The sequence below is a fragment of the Lepisosteus oculatus genome, chromosome 1 (assembly GCF_040954835.1).
Source record: "Lepisosteus oculatus isolate fLepOcu1 chromosome 1, fLepOcu1.hap2, whole genome shotgun sequence".
In the NCBI taxonomy this organism is placed as follows: Eukaryota; Metazoa; Chordata; class Actinopteri; order Semionotiformes; family Lepisosteidae; genus Lepisosteus; species Lepisosteus oculatus.
In genome coordinates, this window is record NC_090696.1 from 63,062,862 (window position 1) to 63,087,691 (window position 24,830).

A 24,830-nucleotide genomic window follows, 5' to 3' on the forward strand; every position below is an offset into this window, starting at 1 on the left:
CAAAGTTCTATATAAGGTGATACCAATGAATACTTGTGCTGTTAGGTAATCTGAGCTCCCTGGACACAAAGATCTAGCCTTTGATAGGCATGGGCTTGTAGGTTTTATAGGTTGTTTAGATGACAGCCTGCTGAAAACATTTGGGAAAATGCTTTATACAGTGTATTCAATATTGGCAAATGTTATTTGTTATTTTGTTGTTAATTTTAGTAACTGTTACTAAGAACATCTTGCATCCCTGAATCCAATCTGCAGCATTTCTGGACTCAAATCCACAGTAACAATATTCTATAGCTTATATTCATATATTAAAATAATACACTATTAGTCTAGACATATTTTTAAACTGATTTTTTTTAAGTTTAGAAATAATGGAACAGATGTTATAAAGAGGCTATTTTTGTCTTTTTGATAAAAAAATATTGACAGAATAATCTATCGTTATTTATATATAAAATTCATATAAAATATAAGAATAAAAAAATAAAACATTAAAACACAAAATGCATCTGAATGTCTCCTACTGGGCATCAGTCTTAATTGTGAGATTCAAAATGTTCAAATCCATCTGTTTCTGAATATTACTTTCAGAAAGGATTTCCTTTCAGTTTATTTTTTCTTGGAGAAATCTTTGCTTAAATGCTTTTTATGAGTATAATGAATCAGACATGAATCTGAGAATAGATATATAAATTTATATCAGAGTGCTGAGTAGTAATTCACTTAAGACAGTTAATCGAGAAGAGGTTATATCCTGATAAAGATATATACGTAAATCATGCATTGCTTTGCACCCTGGGTATGGAAGCCCGTTTTCGCCGGAATTCTGAGTTACTAAGTCGCAATTCTGAGATACTAAGTCGGAATTCTGACTTACTAAGTCGGAATTCTGAGTTGCTAAGTCGTAATTCTGATTTACTAAGTCGGAATTCTGAGATACCATAGCGCGTTTTGTTTTTACTCCCTGGCGGAAACGGGCTTCCATAGGGAGGGTTTGTCATCGCTCTAGCGCAGTCTGTACAAACTCCGACGCATTTTATCCAGTCGAGTCCATTCTCTTCGATCAATTCATTCAGAAGCTGATATATGTGCTCTTCTGTAGTTCCTGCTGGTAGCGGCTTACATAACAGAAAGTCCTCATGGGACATGCCCTCAAACTCGTATCTAACGTGAACGAGCAAATTTGCCAAATCAACGACATCTACGGACTCGTCTAATTGCAGTGAAAAGCATCTGCTCATCTTAACGCTATCAGCGTACTTTTGACATCATCTTCCATCTCAATAATTCTATGAGTGACTGTCTTTTGAAGGTGAAAGCAGGTCGAGCTGTTCAGCAGCTTTTTCTCCATACCTAATATGTGTCAGCTCTTTTGTCAACGATAAACAAAATTCTTCATAAATAGTGTTTGGCTTCCCTGCTTTAGCAATCCGCAAGCTTGCGTTTTTCCCCGTTTCCGTTTCAGGAGTCCATCTCAGAAGTTACAAGTTTGTATTTGATGCGCAAGGGAGCGAAACACAGAGACACTAGGTGTATTTTCCAAATTAACCTAGGACAGTTCTTAAATATTTTTCTGTTATCTATCAAGCTTTCCCGTGCTCACAACATTGGCATTGTTCCAAAACCATGCACATTCTCCTACTTCCCTTTTTGCTGAAGATTTTAAATTTTAAATTTAAATAAAATTTTAAATACAATTGGTTACTTGCATTCGTAGATCGCTTCTATGCCTTCCTTTGCTAGCAAGATTGGCATTGTTCCAGAATTACGCACATTATCCTACCTTCCTATTTGCTGGAGACAACTTTTTAAAATATAATTGGTCACTTACGTTCGTAGCACGTACTGTATACAATTGTATAGAATTACATAGCACCTCTTGAGTGTCCACTCAAGTATTAGCGCGCGCTGTATCGTAGTACGCGAAAATGAGTTATGTGTATTTGGCACATAAACTCATTTTATTAAAATAGAAAATATGAAAACCCATCCCAATTTTTCAGTGCACACAACAAATTTCCAGGGTCATATGGCGTACCACCTGGGGGGGGGCTACCATAGTTCGAGAACCACGGCTTTCAACAATCAAGGACATTGATGGAAAACGTATGTGAACCTCTGGGATAATGAAAAGACGGTAATTGGAGTCAGGTATACCAATCAGTGAGTCAGGTATGGGTTTGACCTGCCCTGCTGTATAAAAAAATCACAATTCTGTTGAAGTGCAATATGGCCCGATCAAATTTTAGAGGCCCTCAGAAGAAGAGTTCTGTTGAAGTGCAATATGGCCCGATCAAATTTTAGAGGCCCTCAGAAGAAGAGTTGTTGAAGCTCATAAGACTGTGGAAAGGGTTACAAAAAGATTTCTAAAGACTTGGGCCTCCATCAGTCCACAGCAGTGCAGAGAGTTTACAAATGGAAGAAATTGATCACCATTGCTACTCTCCCTAGAAGTGGGTGTCCTAAATAGATCAGTGCAAGGGCACGCCGTACAATCCCCAAACAGGTGACAAAGAACCCTAGTGTGACAGCTAGGGATCTGCAGGGATCTCTTGCGATTGATAACTTCTGTGTTCATGAGTCTCCCATAAGAAAAACACTGAACAAGAGTGGTATTCATGGGAGGTTACCATAGAGGAACCCACTGCTTTCCAAAAAAAAACATTGCTGCCCGTCTCAAGTTTGCTAAAAAACACCTGGTTTTTCCACAGGACAACTGGAACTATGTTCTGTGGACAGATGAGACAAAAGTTTAACTTTTTGGTACTGTAAATGTATGCAGTGTTATAGTTGGTGAAAATAACAACTGCATACACACACCAAAACCTCATCCCAGCTGTAAAGCGTGTTGGAGAGAGTACAATGGTGTGGGGCTGCTTTGCGGCCTCAAGGCCTGGATGGCTTGCAATCATTGAGGGACCAATGAATTCCAAGTTTCTACAGCAGAATGTCAGGGAATCTGTCTGTGATCTAAAACTCAAAAGAACTTGGGTCATGCAAGATGGCTAAAACACAAGAGCATCCTGACCTCAATCCCATTGAAATGCGTGACGTGATTTGAAACAGGCTGTTCAAGCAAGACATCCCAAAAATATACTGAACTGAAACAATTTTGTATAGAGGGATGAGCCAGAATACCTCCTAACCACTGTGCAGTTCTGATCAGTAGCTACAGAAAGTGTTTGAATTAGGTTATTGCCAATCAGATCACATTTTAGAAGCCACTCATGCAGAAATCCATACAATTCCTCACAAACTTTTTCTCACAGCTGAAATTATCATAGGGAAAGTTTCTCTTGCAAAATGTGTCATCTTAGGCTTCCCATTGTTAATGCTAGTAAGCAAATAACATGTTTCCTAATTCTATTTAAAGGCTGTGACACCCATAACTCCCTACCTGAGGAGCACTTAAAAAGGCTTATGCATAAATATTTACTACAGAATTTCTAAAAGTGATTAAGACTATAAAGCACTTTAATCTGTTTGGTTCATTGTTTTATAATTTAGTGTATCCTGCATGATATGGTGGCATGTTGATACAGTGGTTAGCATTGCTGACTTGCAGTGCTGGAACCCTGGATTCGGTTCCAGAGCTGGAGTGCTTTCTGCCCTTGAATTTATACGTTCTCCCCTTGTTTCCTTCCATAGTCCAAAAATAAAATGGCAGGTTAAATGGCTCCTGAAAAAATTGATCCTAGATGTCAGTGTGCGCATGACTGTTCTGTGTGTGCCCTACGATGGGCTGGTGTCCCATCCAGGGTGTATTCTGCCTTACACCCATTGCTTTCTGGGATAGGCTTGCGACCCTGTATTGGAAGGAATGGTTAGAAAATGGATGAATGGCTGTATTTAACCTGCACAACGACATTTATCAGTCAACATCAATCTGTTTGACCACAACGGGAATAGAAATTAGGCCACTACTTCCTGTGTTTGAAAGAAATAAGTTGGCTAGGCAACTGCTCTCAGCAACTTCATGGAGCCACTTTCTTCACATTTCATGCAGCTATTGCTCATGTTTTGTCTCATAGAGCAAAGTACATAACATCTTTCTTTAAACCAAATCAACTTTGCCTTGGAGATTTTAAATGCAAGAGTTACAGTACCTTACTCTGTACCTAATAAAACAATTGGGAAGAAGCAAATGAAAATGTAATGCGTTTGTGAGACAAAGTTAAAAGAGTGTAAATATTGATGGTAAACCATACAAACATGTCATTTGATCACTGCTGCCACTGAATAAATTGGATCTTCATCAATGCAGAAATACATGCAATATAAATTTTAATGAGTATTCTAAATAACGCAATACTTTTGCTCATAGATGTGGAACACAAATCTAATCTAACATGATAGCGATTCAATGAGCCATTTTAATCCACTTGTTTTTTAAAACTTTTCTTTGGTTTTATTCCTGTCTTTTTGTGAGGAATCAAGCTTACAAGCAGAATGTGATGTTAACAAATATAAGGATGTAAAAATCTGTTTCTTTTTAACAATTCAAGAATGATGGTAAGAAACTTAGTGGCGTTGCATCTTGTCTGTGTTCAATTCATTGAAGTTTTAGGACTTTTGGAGATGTCATGGCATATGATACCTCTCTTTTGAAATACATGGGGCAGTATTGAATTAATCCAGTATGCTGGTACTGTATGTGATTTCTGAATGAAATCCAAGTATTCTCATTTTCACATGAAAGATTAAATAATATGATACTTCTGTAATGTATTCTCCTGATCCTTAATATATATTCATTGCTTCCTTGATGAGTTCTCCTTATTTTAGTATATAAGCTATAGTATTTCTTCTCAATGCAACTTTCCTACTGTTCCTTACAGCTTCTTTCATCTTAGATCTCCTCAATTATTTAAGATCTGTAATGCCACCTGTTTCCTACAGCCTAGAATAAGGCTTTAAATTTATTTTGCCCTGAAGTCTTGCTATAACCCTTCAAATTATGTTGACACTGTTTCATGTTGTAACATTGGCTAGCTTTAAACTGACAGTTCTTTTCTGACTGACAATTGCCTTTTTTCTGAAGGATTTTCTTGTCTAATTGGAAAATAAAACTGCATGTGATTGTCGGTTATTGTACCTTATATATTATCACACTGCTACTTTACTTGGTCAGGTGTCAATTATAAAATATTAATGTGATCAGCTTGTTTGTGAAGCATCCACACATCCATGCATTCTAAGGAATCTCCTGTGGAACAGGAGGGGTGCTCTTTATTGTATATCACAGGGCACACAAACACATAGGCAAAATTTAAAGACCACAATTAACCTCCCCAGCATAAGTTTGGAAGGAGGGAGGAAGCTGGAGCAACCAAAGAAGATGCAGGAAGAAAATGAAACTTTATCACAAATTGATAAAGAATGAAAAATGAAACTTTATCACAAAACCACCTCAAGAGGCATGATGCAGCATCTTTTCTTGAATTTTATTGTAGGATTATTTAGCAAAAATACTGATTTGGACCTGCATATTAAATATTCTACCTTCTACCATCTCTTTTGTATCGTATGCAATGGCAAGAATCCATTTTGTGCCGACAATTGCATTATTACTTTGACCGGACAATGTGATTGCATGGATTTATTATGTACGGCTTCATTTTATGTCTTTATACAGGAAGAATATTAATTACCCTTAATATCCTTGGACATCAGTTTAGTAAAATAAAAAAATAAAGACACAACTGATATATGTAGCTTTTAAAGCTCCGGAACATAAAAGATTGAACAATTGCACATAGATGCTGAAGGAGTAGGCAGTGATTTATTAGATCTCTGAGTTACTCTATTGGCAGGATGCATACATTTTTTAACAATCAATTCAATTCCCGAGTGGAGATGCTAGGAAAGTGATTTCACATTATGGGCGAAATGCCAGTGTCAGCTAATACAAAACACATGAAGATTACTAAGTACATTCCTCCCCACAGTTCTTATTAGTTTTGGGAACACAAGCTATATTATTCTAAAGAAAAGGAGATACAAAGCTTCACAAGGCATGGACAATTCTGAGGCATGGACTAATCTTTCTCATTCACCATTTTACAATTTTAATTGATGTGTTACTCTAATCATGATCATCTTCTGTCATTCATCAAATGTCTGTGAAGGATTCATCAAATGTCTGAGAAGGCACTGGGGCTGATGCACCATTCTGTGTATGAAATACTGCAAAATCAGTATTCCAACATAGACCCAGGATTAATTCAAAAGAACACCTGATGTTTGATATCTGATGGTAGCGTATATGCAGTTCTGTAACAGTTATGAAACAGCAGGGGAATCGTTTATTAGTATACTAATCTTAAAGGACTCTACTCAACTTTCCCATTATATTCCAAAGGTGTTGGACTCAAACACAATACTAAATAAGAAAGCTAGCTTCTCACCATGCAACATTTTTCCATGCAAACTCATCTCAGGATTGAGCCCAGAAGGATATTCTGCCCAATACCTAGGTGATGCCCATTCACATACTCAACAATAACACATACTCATTGTGTGATGAGTGTACCATTCTTTAACTCTTAATTTTGCTCTTGTTCTAATATTTCACTGTCTTAAAGAGCTTGTAATTAATATTAAGAATGTATTCATTTTCTGTTACAATGGAAATCAGAAAAGGATTATTATTTAATGAACTAGGCAGGTTTATAAAAGGTATTCAGCATGTTTTCTTGATAAAGAACCACTGTGAATACCCAAAAGATGAAAATCCACAAAACCCTAGGTTAATATTCATATATGCTAAACAGGAAAAGAATCTTAGCACTCAGAATATAAACCTAGGTCTCTTTTATGAGTATACACTACATATAGTACACATATGCAGTATTGTTAATATGTAACCCAGATAAATCTTTAATATAATTTCTTGTCAGATCTGTTAATGGTAAGAATGGTTAGTTTGTGTAATATTATAAGCTCCAAACCCCTAAAGTTTGAAAGTGATGAAGGGAGTGTGGTTCTGAATAGTCTGGCTTTCTAGAAAGAGGTAATATACTTGTCTTCATATCTGGTCATTGCGGCAAAAGTCCCAGTCTGGATCTATCTAACCCCGAACATCTCTATACGTCTGGCTTAAAAAATAAAATCAGCACCTTCTGAATTCATAATTCACGTTATTGTACTCACATGTTCTGGCATACTTGTCATATAGTATCTAGGCCATTGTGGACAAAGTCAATATTCAATATTTGTATAATAAATTATTTTGATTTAATGGTGGTTTAGTGGGATTCAGCTTGGCATTGTGCCACTTTGATGAGCAATATGTTATTTCATTCTTTTTACTTTTATAGGTTTAGCTATAAATTTTGGTAAATGGAAAGTACTATAATATGACACTGCTAGAGCTTTACTTTAGTTGATTACATTGATATACTGTAGTGCAGTAAGGATGAAGACACTGTGTTGAAAGACAAAATGTGCTGACAGGGACTTTTTGAACATTAGTGTAGCCATTACTGTTTTTCTTAGTTGCACAATGTTGACATTTACATATATACATGTTGAGGAGGAAAATGCTTCCTTAATATTCAATACCGTTGAACATGCTCACCATTTTAAATTAGCATAAATCAGATATATGATTTTAAAAATGAAATTGCTGGTCATTTTCTATGCAATGTACTATGTAGAACCACAAAAGATCAAGATTGAACATTTAAAATATTTCATTGCTCTTTAGAATTGTATACCTATTTTAATAACTTGAGCAAAGTGTTAAACAACAAAGCATATATACAGTACATTCAATATATGAGATTATTGTAGCAAACATGTTTATTTATATTTGATTTTTGCTAGCATTTCAGTAATAGGACCCAAAATTCTAATAAAACACCCTTTAATTGATAATATATAAAGAAATATTATAATTTGCTACCAATAACCTGGTAGTCAATGATGTACTGAAAAGCGATTGCATGGCTATTAACTACAGTCTTTTTATCATGTAGATAAAACTGATAGTTTAAGACTTTAAAACTTTATTACTGATACTTCATTGTTAACAACAGATAGTGTTGCCTAAAATAAAGTGTTGCCTCTTGAAAAATGATTAAGTCTTTTCTAACACAATGTACTCAGAACACTGTTCAGAAATTAGTTAACATGCAATACTTTCTACTGTGTGATGGAGTCTTTGTAGAGGTTGAAAATTACCATGACTTTCCTTGAAGAACGTGTTTGAACTCAAGACTCAGTTCATCCAGATTCTTCCCCACTGCTGCACCGAGGGTAGTCTGACCCTAATGATATGGAACCATCTGCAGCTCCACTTCATAACTCTGCTGCCTCACCTATTGTGAGCTCAAGGTTCTCTGAATGTCATTTATGTTCATTTATTTGCATTGCATAATATACGGCATGTTTGCTTTTTATTTATTTTTAGTTTAGTGGAACAGAATAATGTCTTTAACCTGCCCTATGTAACATTTTCTGAACATATGTTTACAGTATACAATGTTGACAGAACATTGTGCACTTAAAAATGAGTACTCCCACACAATTTTGGGCCTCAAGACACAAAGGTACAATTTCTTAACTTCACCTTGGTCCATGTCTTAGCTTTGCATGTCTGTTTTTCAAGAGTTACATCACTGAGATTCACACGCTTTATTCAAAGATCCTGACTAACTTGCTTTCATGTAACTAGTCCTTTTTAATTGCTTCCAAGTTTAGGTGGCAGAGGGTTGTCTTTTTAACAGAGAAATATTTTAAGGATTGTTGGAGGAGAACTAAAAGATGTGTATGCTAAATATAGTGCACAAAGCCAGTGTTTCCAACGTGTGTAAAGAAACATCTTCCTGCAATCCTGGAATTATTATTGAACTAGTATTAGCCAGTGGAACACTGGTGTGAACACAATTTGACACGACTTGGGGAGTCTCATTTATTTGAGGCCCAAGACCATTTTCAAATACGTTTAATAAAGTTCGTACAGTGGTTGCTTTGGCCAAACCAGGCTTAGTATAATAAAATCTGTTCTCATCTACAAAATATAGAGGTTTGCAATTCATTTTTATTAATAACTATTGATACATTTGTCATTAATGGTTTAGCTCTGGAATTAATATGTAATTGAGATATGTTTTAAGACTTCCTGCTACCAAGCAAATCACATTTTGGTGTTAGAAATGGACTAATGATACATAATGATAATGATTGTGTTCAGATATTTGATACAATAATTTTTATATCACCTGCCATAATGACACAAAAAGGAGGTTCCAAAGCCATTGTTGTTTCTAGTTTATTTTTGCTGACACTTTTGTCCATAGCAATATGTCATACCGGTAGGTTAAGTTGCTACTGGGAAAAGTAGCTCTGTTGTGGGTGTGTATGTGTTTGTATCTATGTGTGCTCTGTGATGGATTGGCATCCATCCAGGGTGTGTCCTGCCCTATACCTGGGGCTTGCTGGGATAGGCTCTGGCTCCTCCCTCTGACCTTGTACTGTATAAAGCAGCTAGAAAATGGATGGACAGATTAAATAGGTTTACTTGTACTGTACATTTACTTAGCAATGAGAATGGGACACTGGAGACCTTCTAGCTCCAATAGCAATTCATATAATTCATATTTGATATAAAATAATTATGAGTACCAGGAGCTGAAACATACTATTCACATTAATTAGTCATATCCCTTATAACAATCTTCAGCTTATGTTTTTGTAAAACCGGGGAGTTTTTCATTTCAGTTTAATGATTGTTTTTGGCTATTAATCCAACACAAAATAGAAAAGGTGGCTGTCTGAATTCATTCTGCAACAACAATTAATTTCACCATTTAGACTGATTAATCTACTTTGTTCATACGATCTATTGATTGATTTTTAAAGACAGTATTTGTAGCTAATTTTTAAATTCTGGTGTTACAACCTCATGCCAAAATTATAGTATATTAATATTACATATTTGCAAACCACAGTATTCACAGAGGGATATCTTCTAAGTAACAAATATTCATGACACTCGAATTTATCAGCAAGACTACAAGCATTATCTACTCAGAGAGGTGTCCAATGTCTTTTCTTGTTGTCACATTCTTATCATGAAGGTTTCATGAAGGTTTCGGAAAGAATTTGCTTTTTAATTGTGCATTGCTTATTTTAATTTACTTTTAATTGGATTTTTTATTCACTTTTGTAAATGTAACACTTCCTTAACTTGAAATGCTCCTTGTCCTGGTCCCCGTTCAGAGCAAATTTTATTTGTGTAATTTGGATGGCTGGTCAGTTTGTAAAGATTTGAAATGCCAGTCCAAAGTGAGCTCATGCTTGGGCACAGAGTACTGAGAGGAAATGGATGACTGGAATGAGAGAGGAAGACTGAAATAAAACAAGTGCAGCAAAGCCCAGTTAGAAAACAGGACCAACAACATGAAAAAATCTCTCCAGCTCTCATAGCCTGTTAGTTGCCATTGAAAGTACATGTATCTTTTGGTGTTGTATGTGGGGCTTGATTTTAATAACAGTTATCAATCTATGAAATGTAAGAGCATATATATCTTCACCTGAATGTGATTAACCATTATATTTTGTATAGCAGTGGAATTGTAGCAATTTTAAAATAAAAGATTAATACATTTTGATTTAATCAGCATATGGTTCCCATGTCTGTTTTCAATTAATTTAAGTGACTAGTGATTACTGAATCCCTACTTGTCAATTGAAATTCAGTTGGTTATTTTATTGTGACATTTTATGGATCGCCCTGTTGGAAGTTTTTCTTCACCCATTACAGTTGAGTAATTTGACTCCAAACACTTAAGTTGCTCCTCAGGGTATTGGATATTAATGACAATTACCAGAAAGTATGTTGGTGAAGTCATATAAATGGAATAATTTGCAAAATAAATGTCCCATTTCCTGGTTGCTGTGGTGTGCTTTAGAATGCCGATTTCAAGTATTTCTAGATGAAAAAGCAAAAGGCTATTCTGTGGAAGAACTGTAATAACCAGAGGCCTGCCACTAGAGGCCAATGTAGCTTCACCTGGCATGTTTGTCATTGATTGTCAAGTCAAGTTATGGTTTGGAATGTGCATTTTCACATGGGGTTAATTATTGGCTTGTTTCTGTATGTAAGGGTGTCTCACGGGGTGAGAATTTAAGTACTTATGCTGTGTATGTTGGTAGCAGAGTGGTAGTAGTCATCATTACCTACTTTTTTGTTTTTTATTTTGGTGAGAGCTTATCTAATTTTTAAGTTGTCTTTTAGGTTTTTGTTCAAACCTTTAAAAATAGAATAGAGTCTTCTTGGACTTTAAAAGTGTTGTTTTTGGAGAGATTTATTGGTGAGCTTTCCCTGAGAAATGCTACCATAAATGGAGATTGTCCTTAAAATGAGACGAGGAAATTCAACTCAACTGGTTACTTGTAGGTCAGTGACACAACTGAGTGGATTGTTCCAGACTCCACAAACTCGTGTGTAAAGAAAGTGTCTTGTGTTCTCAGCTCTAAATGCACTTTGTCACAGTGTTATATCTATTTTGCTTTTGGTCCTGAAGATAACCATCATTTTACTTTACCATTGCTTTTGAGGAGTTTAAATATGTGAATCAGATCTCCTGTTCAAGTTTAAAATCTCCAATTCTTTTATCTTTTGCCAAAGCTTTACTCTTGGAAAGTCCTCCTTATGTTACCCAATCTGTACAACATTGCACACTCATAAACATCCTGATTATCACTGATGTAATTATTGATTTATATAATAATACAACAACAACAAAAATAATAGTAATTCGTTGTATTCATACATCACTTTTAATCTGAAAATGATCCCAAAGGTATGTACAGTATATAGGAGGAGATCTATTTAATTCAACTGCAGTGAAGTGCAGCCTATACCTGGCTGATACACTGCAGCCTCACTACACAGCAGTTTGGGTGGAGAAGTGAGAAATGACCAGTTGAATTAAACCTTTACATAGCTAGGTTTTTCAAACCCACAGTGGAATTACACCAGGCACGTCTTTCAAAAGGTGTTAAAGGATCTTCAGTGTACGAGTAGTCAGGGCCATGGTTTAACAACTTGATTGAAGGCAGGCCTCCAATACTACTTAGAGTAGCCACCTGGTTTTCCTTGGATCTTCCCCCTCAGTACTGATCAGGGATAACCTTACCTGGGCTAAGATCAAACTAAAAGGTGGTGACACTGTTGCTGTTAATCTTAAAACAGCAGTAAAATGGTTCGGCACCTTATTTTATACTATACTTCAGCAAGGATCATGCTTGTATTATGTTATTAATATGATTTTTATATTTTTTACATATTTATGTGAAGTGTCAAGTAGTACAGCAGGGTGTATTTAGGGTGAAATTACTGTTTTTTTTTCTGGGGAGATGTTATTTTATTTGCAGGTTTGACATTTGTCCTGCAGCCTGTATTTCGGGCTCTTCTGATCTCTGTCTTTACTGCTTCATTTTCCAGGGCTGGTTGGTATATAAAGCTTTGCAGTAAGTGCTTTAATAGTTTCCACTACATTTACAAACTCCCATTTTGTGGTATATTTTTTATTTTATTTGTTAATCATAGTTAAAAAAATCGTAGCTTCATCAGCTATTTATTTAGAAATTTATTTAGAAAATATCTAATTAACAGGTATATTTAAACTAGTTCTAGGTTAATCTGGAATAAGAAAGCATTGTATTTTTGAAGAGACTTAAGCAAACAGAATGGTAATAATTCCAGATTTGCTGTGGTACTTAAAATATCCATTGCGCTGTATTCAACTTTATCCACACCTTTATTGGAGCAAATAGAGATAACTGTCATGTTTCTGGGATGCTTTTTCATATTTTTCATGTTTTCTATTTCTGCCCTATACTGTATATTCCCCCAAATGTAGGCTCTGTGCCTGTCACCCATTATGGATAGCGGTATAGTAAATGAGTGGCATTGTTAATGATGTTAATCTTAATTAAACAAAATCATAGATTTCCACTCTTCTTGTAAGGTTAAACAGATATTTCTGTATTTACTGTACGTCAGTACAATTGAACAATTGAATATTTCATTTATTTAAAGGGTTTGTTAAAGAAAATTTCAGTTTGACCCGACTCGAATCATGGTATACCGCCTGCTGAAATTAAAATGGAAAATGGCAGCCTTATGAGGAATACACAGTTCTGTTGTCTTCCTTCCAAGCACTTCTGCCCTCTGCTGGGAAAATGCTTGACAAGAAATGCCAATGTTAAAAATCTTATACAAAGGATAGGTTACTGTACATTCCTTGTCTGCATGCTCTATGCATGGTGTCATGCAATTCAAAAATCTACATGCACTTCTTAGATCTCCTAAGATTAACCAAGAATCTGGAAATAAATGTTAACAGACAAACATGGTCCAACCACTCTTAGCGTCTGTTTTCAGCCCAGTGCAGTACCAGCAGAAGTCCGCCTGTATTAAGATCACCTTATGGTACTTTTTCATGTACAGGTAGTTGCATGATGGTTTCTCTGTCATATAGATGTAGGGTTTTTTTGGGGGGAAAACAACACATAATTTTACAGAGCCAGATAGCAAACTATTGATTCCACATTTTTCTAAAGGAGAATATAGAACAATTAAACAAGGCATAAAACCAAAATTCCAGTTCTGTTCTCAGACTTTCTTTTGCGTCATCTGCAGTTGGTGGCTCGCCCATGTTTTTTTTCTCTCCCAATTGACTTTTTGAAGCAAAGCAATGCTAGTCTTTCTAACTGACTTTAAGATTGCTGTAAAAGTTTAATGGTGCGATGTTTGCAATAGTCTGAATTGTTGTGGATAACACTTATAAAGCCTTTTTTATTTTTTAAACATTTAGTATGTAACATTGGAAATTGAACAAATGGTTTAAGATATACGCTATTTTTTCCCAATTCTCCTTGCAGTTCAGTTTTAGAAACATTGGCGTTAGGATATAATGCATTAAAAACTTTTGAAGTAAATAATACATGCACTTCATACATTATTTAAGCATATTATAATACAATCAGTGCTGCAAATTTCAACAACCCAAAGCGGGTTCTCAATGTTTCTTACTTCCGTCACACTTTCGTTCTTTCGTTTGCTCGCTCCTGGAGAGCCGACGGGAACGCGCAAGACGGCTTGTTTGACTGCCTGGACTTCGCCATAGAGTGTGCAACATTTCACTCCGTTTCAGGTGCCGCTTGATAGCCTACTCAAAGTAATTGTATTCAGCAATTAAAATCAGCAAAACTAAACCGCACAATGAATGTGAAAAGAGTGGAAAGCATCTCTGCACAACTGGAAGAGACAGTTTCTGGAGGCGGTAGGATTTAAAGAGCATGCTTTTATATTTTTTGTAAGAAAAGGAATTGTTCTTTGAACCTTAGTTTATGAAGAAACTGTTGCCTATGCATGAAAAAGAGCTCAACAGAAACATGATTGGAATATTCTGCATGCAGATTACATGTCATGTTTCGGCGTTTGGTTCAAAGGTAATGCTGTTTCTCTTCGGCATTTAAGTACTTTTGCCTTCTTTTGGAAATAAAACACAACATTGAAATGATGTAATGGAAGTTGTTTGGGTTAGTAACGAAACTACGACAGGTGTACTAATGTAAAAGGTAAGATAGCTACATGTTCTTAATTTTTTTTCACAAATTCAAAGGGATTGAATTCGTATTGCCACGTGTGTCATTTGCGCTGTGCGGGATGAACATTTCTGTAGGAAAGCATGAAGTTTCAGAGTTGAAAAATGTTTACAACTGCTTCTTGTTCATCCTTGGAATGTTTGTTTTTAGAACTCGGACGTGTTATTTGGATACATTTTGATGTGAATGGACGTTTTCTGAATGAGCTCCAGTGACTACCTTTTTCTTAATGTTGTTTTGGTTTTAAATAAACCGTGTCTGTTGTAGTAATTATTGGAAGTTAAATGAAATGTGAGAGTGTAGGGATTATTACGCGCTCCAGGTGTGACTGGCCATGTATCTGATGGAGTGAATGTTTTTTTCTGTTATATTTTTTATCAATCCTTGGACTCATACTTGAGAAACCAATGCATTTTGAGAAGCATTTTTCTTTTCGCTAGGAGGAAAATATGTGTAGGCTGGTTTGGGATAAAAAGGTCTGTGAAAAATCATGACGTTAATCATAATTACAGTTTCACACTCATTACAAAAACTTTAAATTTTCACGTGCTTAGATGACTCGTATCTTGACTACATTTATGTGGTGTTGCTTTGGTGGGTTTATCTACGCTATTCACAACTGCTCGGCTGTCAGAGAGAGTTGGGAAGTGATTGGTAGATAGCCTAAGGTTGGAAAGATCTTCCAAAATGAGTGGCTCTTTTAATTACTTTAAAAGGCTTAACCGTTGGCTGATAGCCATTGAAATAAAAATGAATTGATCATCTTTATGACTTTTTGTGTGTTGGACTTAATTTGACAATCTGAAGGTTTTTAAAGGGAGGAATAAGCCAAGAAAGAGCCAAAGGGAAAAATTTAACTCACTCAAACAAAGCTTGTAAAGCTTAAGTGATTTAATAAGAGAGAATAACTGAATAACATTAAACAAGTCATTAGATCAAGGAGAGGAATGCTGTGGCACTCATATCACTTTACTCTGGTAGCAATTGAAGTGAAGACTTTTTTTTCTTCAGCTATTAAATTAAGTACATTGACAGTGCAATTAAAAGGGGATGGTGAATTGCTATCTCTTAAAACATTAATTGTGACAAAGTCAAAGAAATATTGAGACAGTCTGCCAGATTATGTGAACTGTACAATTACATTTTTTTTTGCAAAACAAAAGCAATGAGAATTAAATATATACACTGGTTAACTACTGTAATTCACTTCAGATCATGCCTCTGATTAAACCATAACTAGTTTTGTGGATTCAACAGATATGTTGCAGTGTTAGACCCATCTTTGCATACAGTATATCTGCTTAGTTTTCTCCTTTGACTGGGTGACATACTGTACTGTAAGTCTGTTAATCTGATGAAACTCTCAATCTTAATAGTTATCTTGTGCTGTGAGTCATTCATGCTTGAGTTCAGAGTGTGATGAAGCTAGCTGTTATATCAAACCTTGAATAGGAATCATTGCTAATGTAAAGCTAAGAATGCTTAAGCCACTTTTATAGTCAATGCAATTTGGTTATTTCCAGTTTCTTGGACTACGTAAAGTGAATTTTTCTCTTGTGGGCTGTAGTTTTTTTTAGTGTTCTTCACTGAAAAATATTAGGAACATTAATAATTTAATTGAGCATTGCAACATTAGGAATACTAATGTTTTAATTAGAAACATAATTGCCATTCTAAAGCAAAAGTAATTAACTTTTATGTATTCTGGAAATATCAGATGTATTAATGTTAGTGTATCTTTCTCAACATAAGATTTTATGTTCTCCAGCCTCATTATTAGAACATCAGCTTTATAGATGGCAGTTGGAATTCTACTCTTCACTTAGAAGTCATAAAATCGCTGAGGATTTTACTGTACATACAAAAACAGACATAATGTGTCAATCATATCATAACTCTTTTTTGTATAACATTGTTGTTCGCACTATTTAAGAACTAGTGAAGCTGGTTATGAATAGACAATTTCCTGTTGGGCACCTTTTAAAATGATAATTTGTATTTTCTAATTTATATTTTAAAGAGTCATTAAAGGGTTTAATTGGCCTAACCTTAAAAACTAACTGAATAACTTTTTCTGGCCCAGAAGACTTCTTCTTTTAAGTGTTTATTGAGAATAAATTTACTGTTAGATAAATCACCGAAAGCATTTATTATTATTAGATGAACCCAATTGTTTTTTTAGTAAAAACCTTTCAGTTGTGATTAATTATTCCAATTTACTGCTCCTTTCATAGGAAAAGATCCACAATTCATAAATCTGGATTCACACACCTCACTTAGCCTCTAATTGGACTGGTTTGCCGGGGTTAATTGGATGTTTTCATCTCTGATTAGAAGTATCCAGAGGCTAAATAAACACCTCTTTGTATATTTCAAATAATTGTATCTAGGTATTAATTAATACATATATAGAGTTATAATTGGTTAAAATAACATGAAAAGAATGTCATAATGCTAAAAGGACACATTCGGTATGTACTGTGTGTAATGTATTGCAGTTGAATGGAGGTAGTTTTGAGATTTTCCTAGGAATATTTTTTACAGAGGATTTTGTTATTCTGTATTATCATCTCTGCTGCCTAAAGGCTCTTTTTTCTCTTCTGAATGGAGAATTGGTGCATTGACTTGTTAACAGATATCACACACTACAATTGCACTCAGTTTAGCATTATTATGTGTTGTTAGAGCAGAACCTAGTAGACTGTGAATAATTATAAAGCTTGGCTCAAAAAGGTCGCATTTGAAGGGATTTGACTTTGAAGGTCACCTTTGGGGTACTTTTCAGATAAAACAGTTCTCTTTTACATATGTAATTTAAAGTTTACACCCAGTTTATGAAGTGGCTGTGGGTGGCCATTCTTCAATAAAAAATGGTTGCCAGAAAGGTTTACTGTGCTAAATTTGTGATTTGTGATTTTGAATGTCATTAGCATGTTAACAAACAAAATGGACACCCTGCACATTAGTGTATTTCAACATCTTTGTAGCAGCACTGTGTAAAATATGAGCAGAAAAACAGGTAATATGCAATAATTTCAGATGTAGCTGTGCTTAACTTTGCATTCACTGTATTATTTCTTTCATTGCCTGACTTTCTTGCTGTACTAAGTTTTGTTTTACGTTTGGTGTACATGTATTATAGTTCTGATGTATTTTGTTTCCGGTCCCAAGTAGAAGGCTATGATTAATTCATTCATATCTTGATAGTTTATTCTTGGAATCAGTTTGCAGTAGGATGAATTTGATAAAAAGCTACTGTACAACAATCACTCTTAAGTGTATAATTATTTTGGAATCATTGACATTCATTAATATTCTGTATACTACCTACTTGAATTCCTGTACTTGAAGAGAGGTGTTGATCAAAATGGGCCAAGACATGTCATTAGATGTGTAATGTTAATGATTGTGCTCTTTATAAAAGCAAGATATTCAGAATTCTGAGCCATGCAGAGAGGGCAAGAACCTCAATGTTTGACCTGTGTTCTAATGCCATAGTGAAGCTATTTGTTCCAGACATTTAAATTAATTTATGCTGATTAACACTTTCACTTTTTGTCTAAAAGAGTGACTGTGGTATACTCAGCTGTCAGCATGTTTATCAGGTTCCTATTGTTATACAAAGTTACGTATGAATTGAACTGTTTTTTTCAATTCTTTACTTTTCTGAGTAATAACAGCTTACTGTTTGTATATGTTCTTTAATGTTTATGAACTTCATCTTTCATTATATTTAAAATGTTTTGATCCTGTCATCCATTTTAAGTTGAATACAAGAGCATAGTCAGTGATAGATTTTCACAAGCTACATGAAGTCATAACATGAAATGTTTGTGTACCTATAGAAACCCCCTAGAAAATTACTAATTGAGCTCCTTCCTTAATTTACACTATGTGTGAATTTGGGTGAAAGTAGAGTTTCAGCACCAAGGACAGAGCATGCTGTTAGTGAATAGCAGAGCCTGAAGCAATTTCAGTTTCCCATACACTGAGAATCATGTATAATTTGTATAAAGTGTTAACTTTATTGCTGTTTATAATTAATTAACCAGTTAATTGATACAAGTAGATTACAAGTAGATTTTGAAAGAGTACTTTTTTCATTTTACTCTGACCAATTATTTTTTAAATACAAGAGGTTCAGTTGCCTGGAAAAACAAAAAAAACAACTCAAGACATGAAACGTTTTTTTTTTAAAAGAGCTCTCAAGGACTTTATTAAAAGCAGTTAGGGGGCAGAGAGCCGTAACTATTTTTTACTGAGGATTCTGCTTAGTATTATAGGGAAGGGAGCAGAAAATTAAGGAAAAGAATTCTGAGTCTTTCAGTACTGGTGAATAACTTTTGACTATCTTAATTGTTTTTAAATTTAAAGTAATAAAGTGTGTCAGGGATGAGATAACTGTGTAAACTGCAGCATGACCAATGTAGAGATTTCTTTTTTGGAGTGCAAAAAAGTGTCAGGCAAAAAAAGGACTTGGTTATTTCTGGATTCACAGGCTTTTTGAAAGAAAGGAATATACAGTAGAGTAGGGAATGTAGGGATGCAAAGCAGACCTTTTTGTGTGGTTTTGTTTTTTTTTGTTTTTACTCTTTATTTTATATTTAGGAATACTAACTTCCACTGCACTGTCGGTATTTCCAAGCTTTTTTGGTACAGCTGACAGACCCCAGTCTAGCCAGGTGGGTTGTTTAATTGAGAACATAGAGGAACTGGGGTGCAGTTAAAGCCACTTTCTCAACGAACTAATAAAATGATGAAGGACACAATCAGATATGTGTTAAAGTATGAACAGTTTGTACAAAGTGTTTTTTTGGCAACATTTACAGTTTGTTGAGTGTAACCTTATAAGTAAAAGAGAAATTAAAAGGAGAAGTAAGCATTCATTCTGTCCAGTTATAATCTGAATATTGTGTAATGTGTGTAAAAAATAACAGGACTGAGTCTTAGTGTAGTAAATTTCAGTGGTTTACCAAAAAGCCCTCTTTATTGTGAGATGTTATAAATCGTTTGAGTTCTTGCAGATATATTCAGTGGCATTATATTCTTCTAAATTAACTAAACCACACTGTGCAGTATATGCAAAAGCCAAATGAGGCAATTAACCTTTGAGAAGGAGAAACAAAACGTTTAACACATCAGTACTTGAGAACAGAATGCCAGTGTTTTGCCTCACTGTAATGAAAATCAAATATATTGGAACAGCATATATTGGAACGTTGCAGAAATAGTACAACTAAAGATAATTGTTTTGGTGAAATTGTTTATTGCCTACAGTGAACAAAAATGTTTTGTGAATTGTTTAATAATATCTGCAAAGTTCAGTCATAACAAGAAACTATTTGACATTCTTTTGATAACTGGCCTTCTAAACACTCTAACTATCAATTAAGAAAATCAATATTGAAATGAGTTTGAAGCATGGGAATTAAATTGATTTCTGAAGCTTCCTCTATTTTCAAGTTTTTTTTAATCAAGATTAGATTTTATTAAGAGTATCCAAATTTTTGCTTAAGGCAAAAAATGGTAACCATTCAGCAAAGAACAGTCATTATTTTATTAAATGAGAACATTTAAAACTTTTTACAGCACAGGCAGAGGTATGTAAATATGTGATAGGGAAACACTTTAATGAAAAATAAGTCTTCCTCAGTGTTAAGCATATTTGGTAGTTACACTTGTAAGGTCAATAAGGGACTATTAATGTTTTGGAAAGGAGGTAGTACCATTCTCTTTCCAAACTTCCCCAATTCCACATTTCCTATATAATTGTGTGCAAATGTACATGTTTTGTTTTTGGCCTTATCAAATTTGAGTCCTGTCATAATTATTCTAGAATGTAAATGCAATCACAGCAGGGAGGTGTTAGAAGTTTAATGCATTCACCCAAATCCATCACTTTGGAATAACTGAACCTTATTCTGGATGCAATCTTGAATTTGAGACTTCAGCGCATGTGTTTTACCATGGCTTAACTGAATTTCTATTTATTTGCTCTGTATCACCTGCCTGATCACCTATGGTTAAAATTTGCATTTAGAACACTATGGATTTGCTGAGCTAGGTTGTATTAAATATTTAAGAGATCCTATACAAGTTGTATAAATCTTTATTGCAAGAAGTCATATCAGAAACCAGCTTTCTGATTAAAGGCTGTTTCATTTTCCTGATATGTCAAAAACGAGCAAACATTAGTCCAAAAGTGAGTAAAAGCATGCATGCTGTCCTTATCCAGCAGAAGGCAATTTTGATTCTTCTGTTTTAAGATCGAAGAAAGGCTACATCAGTTTTAATGGAATAATTCTGGCTACAATGTGCAAAGATTCCGTGTGTGTGTCTGAATGTTTTGGGCTGAATGCAGATATTAATAGTAAATTGCCTGTTATGTAACACAATGCGGGTATGCCTCGGTGTCAGCAGATAATACTTTTACAGTGAACCGTCAAATAATTGCTTTCGGATCATGTGGCACAGAAATATCTGTTAGTTTCTACATTATATCTTTTTCTGCTGATGAGAATTTGATATCAATATTAAGTGTTGATATGATGTGGTGCTGCAGTGTTTAGTTTGTACATTAAATCAGGAATGCATTAATATATATTTTTTAATGTCCTAAATCTTTGATTAATTTTGATTATGAAACATTCTGGGTTTTGCATAGTTTTGTGGAGGACAGTCACCCTAAGATCATTTGTATTGGTTGGTATGAAAAATAGATGTTTCTCTTAATCTGGCATTTACTTTAAAATTGAAATGAACTAAAATTGTGTGAATTGACAGGAACTAAAAGATAAATGCAAAATATAGAGAGTATTGTGGATATGACAAAATTATTTGAATATTGGAATACCATGGTTCTAAACTAAAGTGTAATCTTTGAGATCTTCGTTTAATTATTGTAGCTATCTATCACAGCGGTAGTCATTTGGTTTCTTTGTTCACTTGATAAAGTAATAGAATGTCAGTTCTGAAATTATATATATATATGTTTCAAGATTTATGTTTAGCATTCATTATAGTCTTATACTAATACCTAGTATAATAGGTACCTAGTATATACTATACCATAAGAGATCATGTGCAAAAACTGCAAACACAATTTTGTGTATCCTACTTAATACTCTTCCTGCTATCCAGACCAATAACACAGAGTTGACTGAAATACACAATGCAATTTAAACATTCTGTATGTATTTTTTGTGCTTCCATAGCAGGTGCATACCTAGCTGTGATGTAGGCAGTAAATTACCTTTTGGCTGACACATTGTAATAAGCAGAAAGCAGTCCAGATCATAACTGCCATTATTGCAAAGTTGGTGATGGCTTTTGAAAACTTTGTTCCATAACATTTAAGGAGGGAGAAGGATAACCTTGACTGTTTAATGTAGTGAAAAATCTAATTCTAAGAGTATAAAACAATGTTCATCTACTCTCAGTGCTCTGTCAACGACTAGCTAATCATACAGTTTTATAGTAAAAAAAACATTCAATCCTTTTTGATTTTAAGGTGTGTGATTAGGAAATATAATTTGATTGATACACTATTTTTACTGTGCTACAGAGAAAACGGGAGTACTACCCAATTGTCCAGCTACTGTCTCTGAGTAGTGACCAGTGCCAGTTTGTGTAAGTCATTTGAAGGACTTGGACATTGTAGTATTTGGTTTTGTCATTTTATTTAACATTTTGAAAAAAGAGATTGTAAAAATAATTTCTAACAAAATGTTATACTTTTATGATCTAAAGGTTTGATCATTTTTGATGGGTCTTGTAAACCCCTTAGGGTTTTTGTTTTAGTAATGTAACTTCTTATTTTCTTTTTAGCCTGTAAAATGTTTTTTTTTTCACTTTTGAAAAGTACCACAAATCTAACAGTACTTTTTAATTAATGTAGTACAATAAGGGGGTTAAATATGTGTTTTTATGTAGCTGCTCTTCTGCCATTAAGTTTTTCACCTTGCAGTAATTCATTCTCTAAAACTGAGTGAGTAGTCCTATAACGGGGTGGAATTTCGGTATGATTTAATGCTCACAGCTCTCGGTTCTTGGGTTCCTTTTTGCACTGGTGTCCCTTCGGAGTTTGCATTTTTCTCCATGTGAGCTTTTGTTGGGTATTCTGGTTGCCTCTTACCCTTCCAGTGCCTTGCTGGGTCCAACACTCCTATCCCTGTGTGTGCATGTCCTCTCATGGACTTGTCTCTTGTCTAGTTTGTAGTCCTGCCTGGCTTCATGTTTATTGGAAGTATCAGGGTGGAAACAGGGTTTATCAGAAATAAGAGGCTTTCTGATAATGTTGAATATAGTCCAGTCCTCGGTTAAAAAAAAAGAAGCAATTATTATCATGTCTGAAAAGGCTGCTGGAGAAATTGTAAACTCCTGAGTCAATTTTAGAGTAAGTACTTAATTTGAATACAAATGCTGTAGAATTCAATCTGCAAAAAATCAAAATTGTGGATCAGCAATTGCTACAGGATTATGTACTTCTTTAATTTTGTTTAAAAAATTGGAAGGATTCAATTTAAATGCTATTTTGTATACATTCTTCTTATGTAACATTTCTGGCTAGTTAAACATGTTTGTGTCTAATCAGCTCATTTCCCGTGCCCATGCTGTGAAATCATTGTAAGAAATCTTATATAATGTGTATAACCTAAGGGCTAATGACTTAATTATTCTTTGAATCTATTGTCAGTGACAGGTGGATCCACTTAGTTATAATTAAAGTTATCACACAGATGTATCTTGGCAATGGGAATAGGGAGCAATTGATTGCTGTGTGTTTGATGCTTTGGAGAAAATGTGAAAGGCCTTAGAAAACTAAGAAAGCATTCATAGCTAACTAAACATTGTTTCAAAAAATGTCATAAAATGTCTTTTCCTGTTTATGAACAATCATCAATTTTATATAACAATAGGAACAGTGTATGTTACAAAGCCTCCCCTTATGGTCTTTGGCAACCAAATGTTAAGAACCTTTTGGTGCTCAACAACTACCATCACCCCTGTGTATTCGTAATGAGCAGGATTTGACCCCTTCTGCTAGCAGAAAGGTTTTGTTATAGAAACCTGGCTATACATTTTTTCAACATGCTTTCTTAAATCTTTTGCATTTTTATCAAGACCTTCACAAATTTGTAGATCTTCTCAATTGAATTAGCATCTGTAACTACTTCTAGCTGAATTGTGCTCAGTTTAATCACCTGAATTAAGAGATTGATTTACTTAAGACCTGAAAAAAAAATCAGTCAGACCTTCATGAAGTACTGGTGGCATTTCTGATCATCTTCCACCTTCCAGCTTTATCTAAGCAGATAGTCACTTTTTAGGGGTTTAAAACTAGGTACAAGAGCCCAGTAAGCATTTTGGAGATGAATGCATCCTGTATGATTAAAAAATCATTATTTTTCCTGAAATAATCAAAATACATTTGATTTCTGTTTATCTATTAAACCAAGCAGTGGGCAAGGGAGCCCTTTTAATTTACGCACAAAAGGAACAATTAAAAGGTTTCTTCCATGCTGAAAAGAAAAGAGAGAAAACAAACAAAGGCTGTGAAGCCTTCTTCAGGTGTGAGGGAACTCCAAAACTGTGGAGTTCCTTGCTTCAATCTTTTCATAAATCATGCCTGAGTGACTGTTCTGAAAAACTGACAAGCTTTATTTTTCCAAGATGTCTTTTCATTAATTACAATATGATATTCATATTTTGTAGTTTGTTACTTTGGCTTTTGTTTTACACAGTACATTGCAATAATAATAATAATAATAATAATTGTAATGAAAAGAACTTTAAACAATTAATTTGTGCTAAGGTATCCAGTGTGCCCATGTGGTGAATCCCAAAAACGTTTCTCAATAGTTGAATTTTACATTTGTTTTTCAAATCTTATGCCATAAAATTATGCTTTTAAGAAGAATACATACAGTTCTGTGCTTTAATCTTTCAGTTCATCTAAATGGGAAGAATCGAGAGCAGTGTTGCAAATGTATGCTCATACACTATTCTGAATAATAAGCAGAGAAAAATGGAATATTACATGTGTGCCTAGGGTACATGTGTGAAAATGATTAAGTGAATTATTTGTTTAGGAATGGTATGTTAAGGAGGGTTTTTCAAAAGTCTGTTCTGTCAAACTTGCATAGAAAGTACATGTATATTCTAGTTTTCTCCTAATATCTTTCGTTTATATAGAAAGAGCTGGTTTG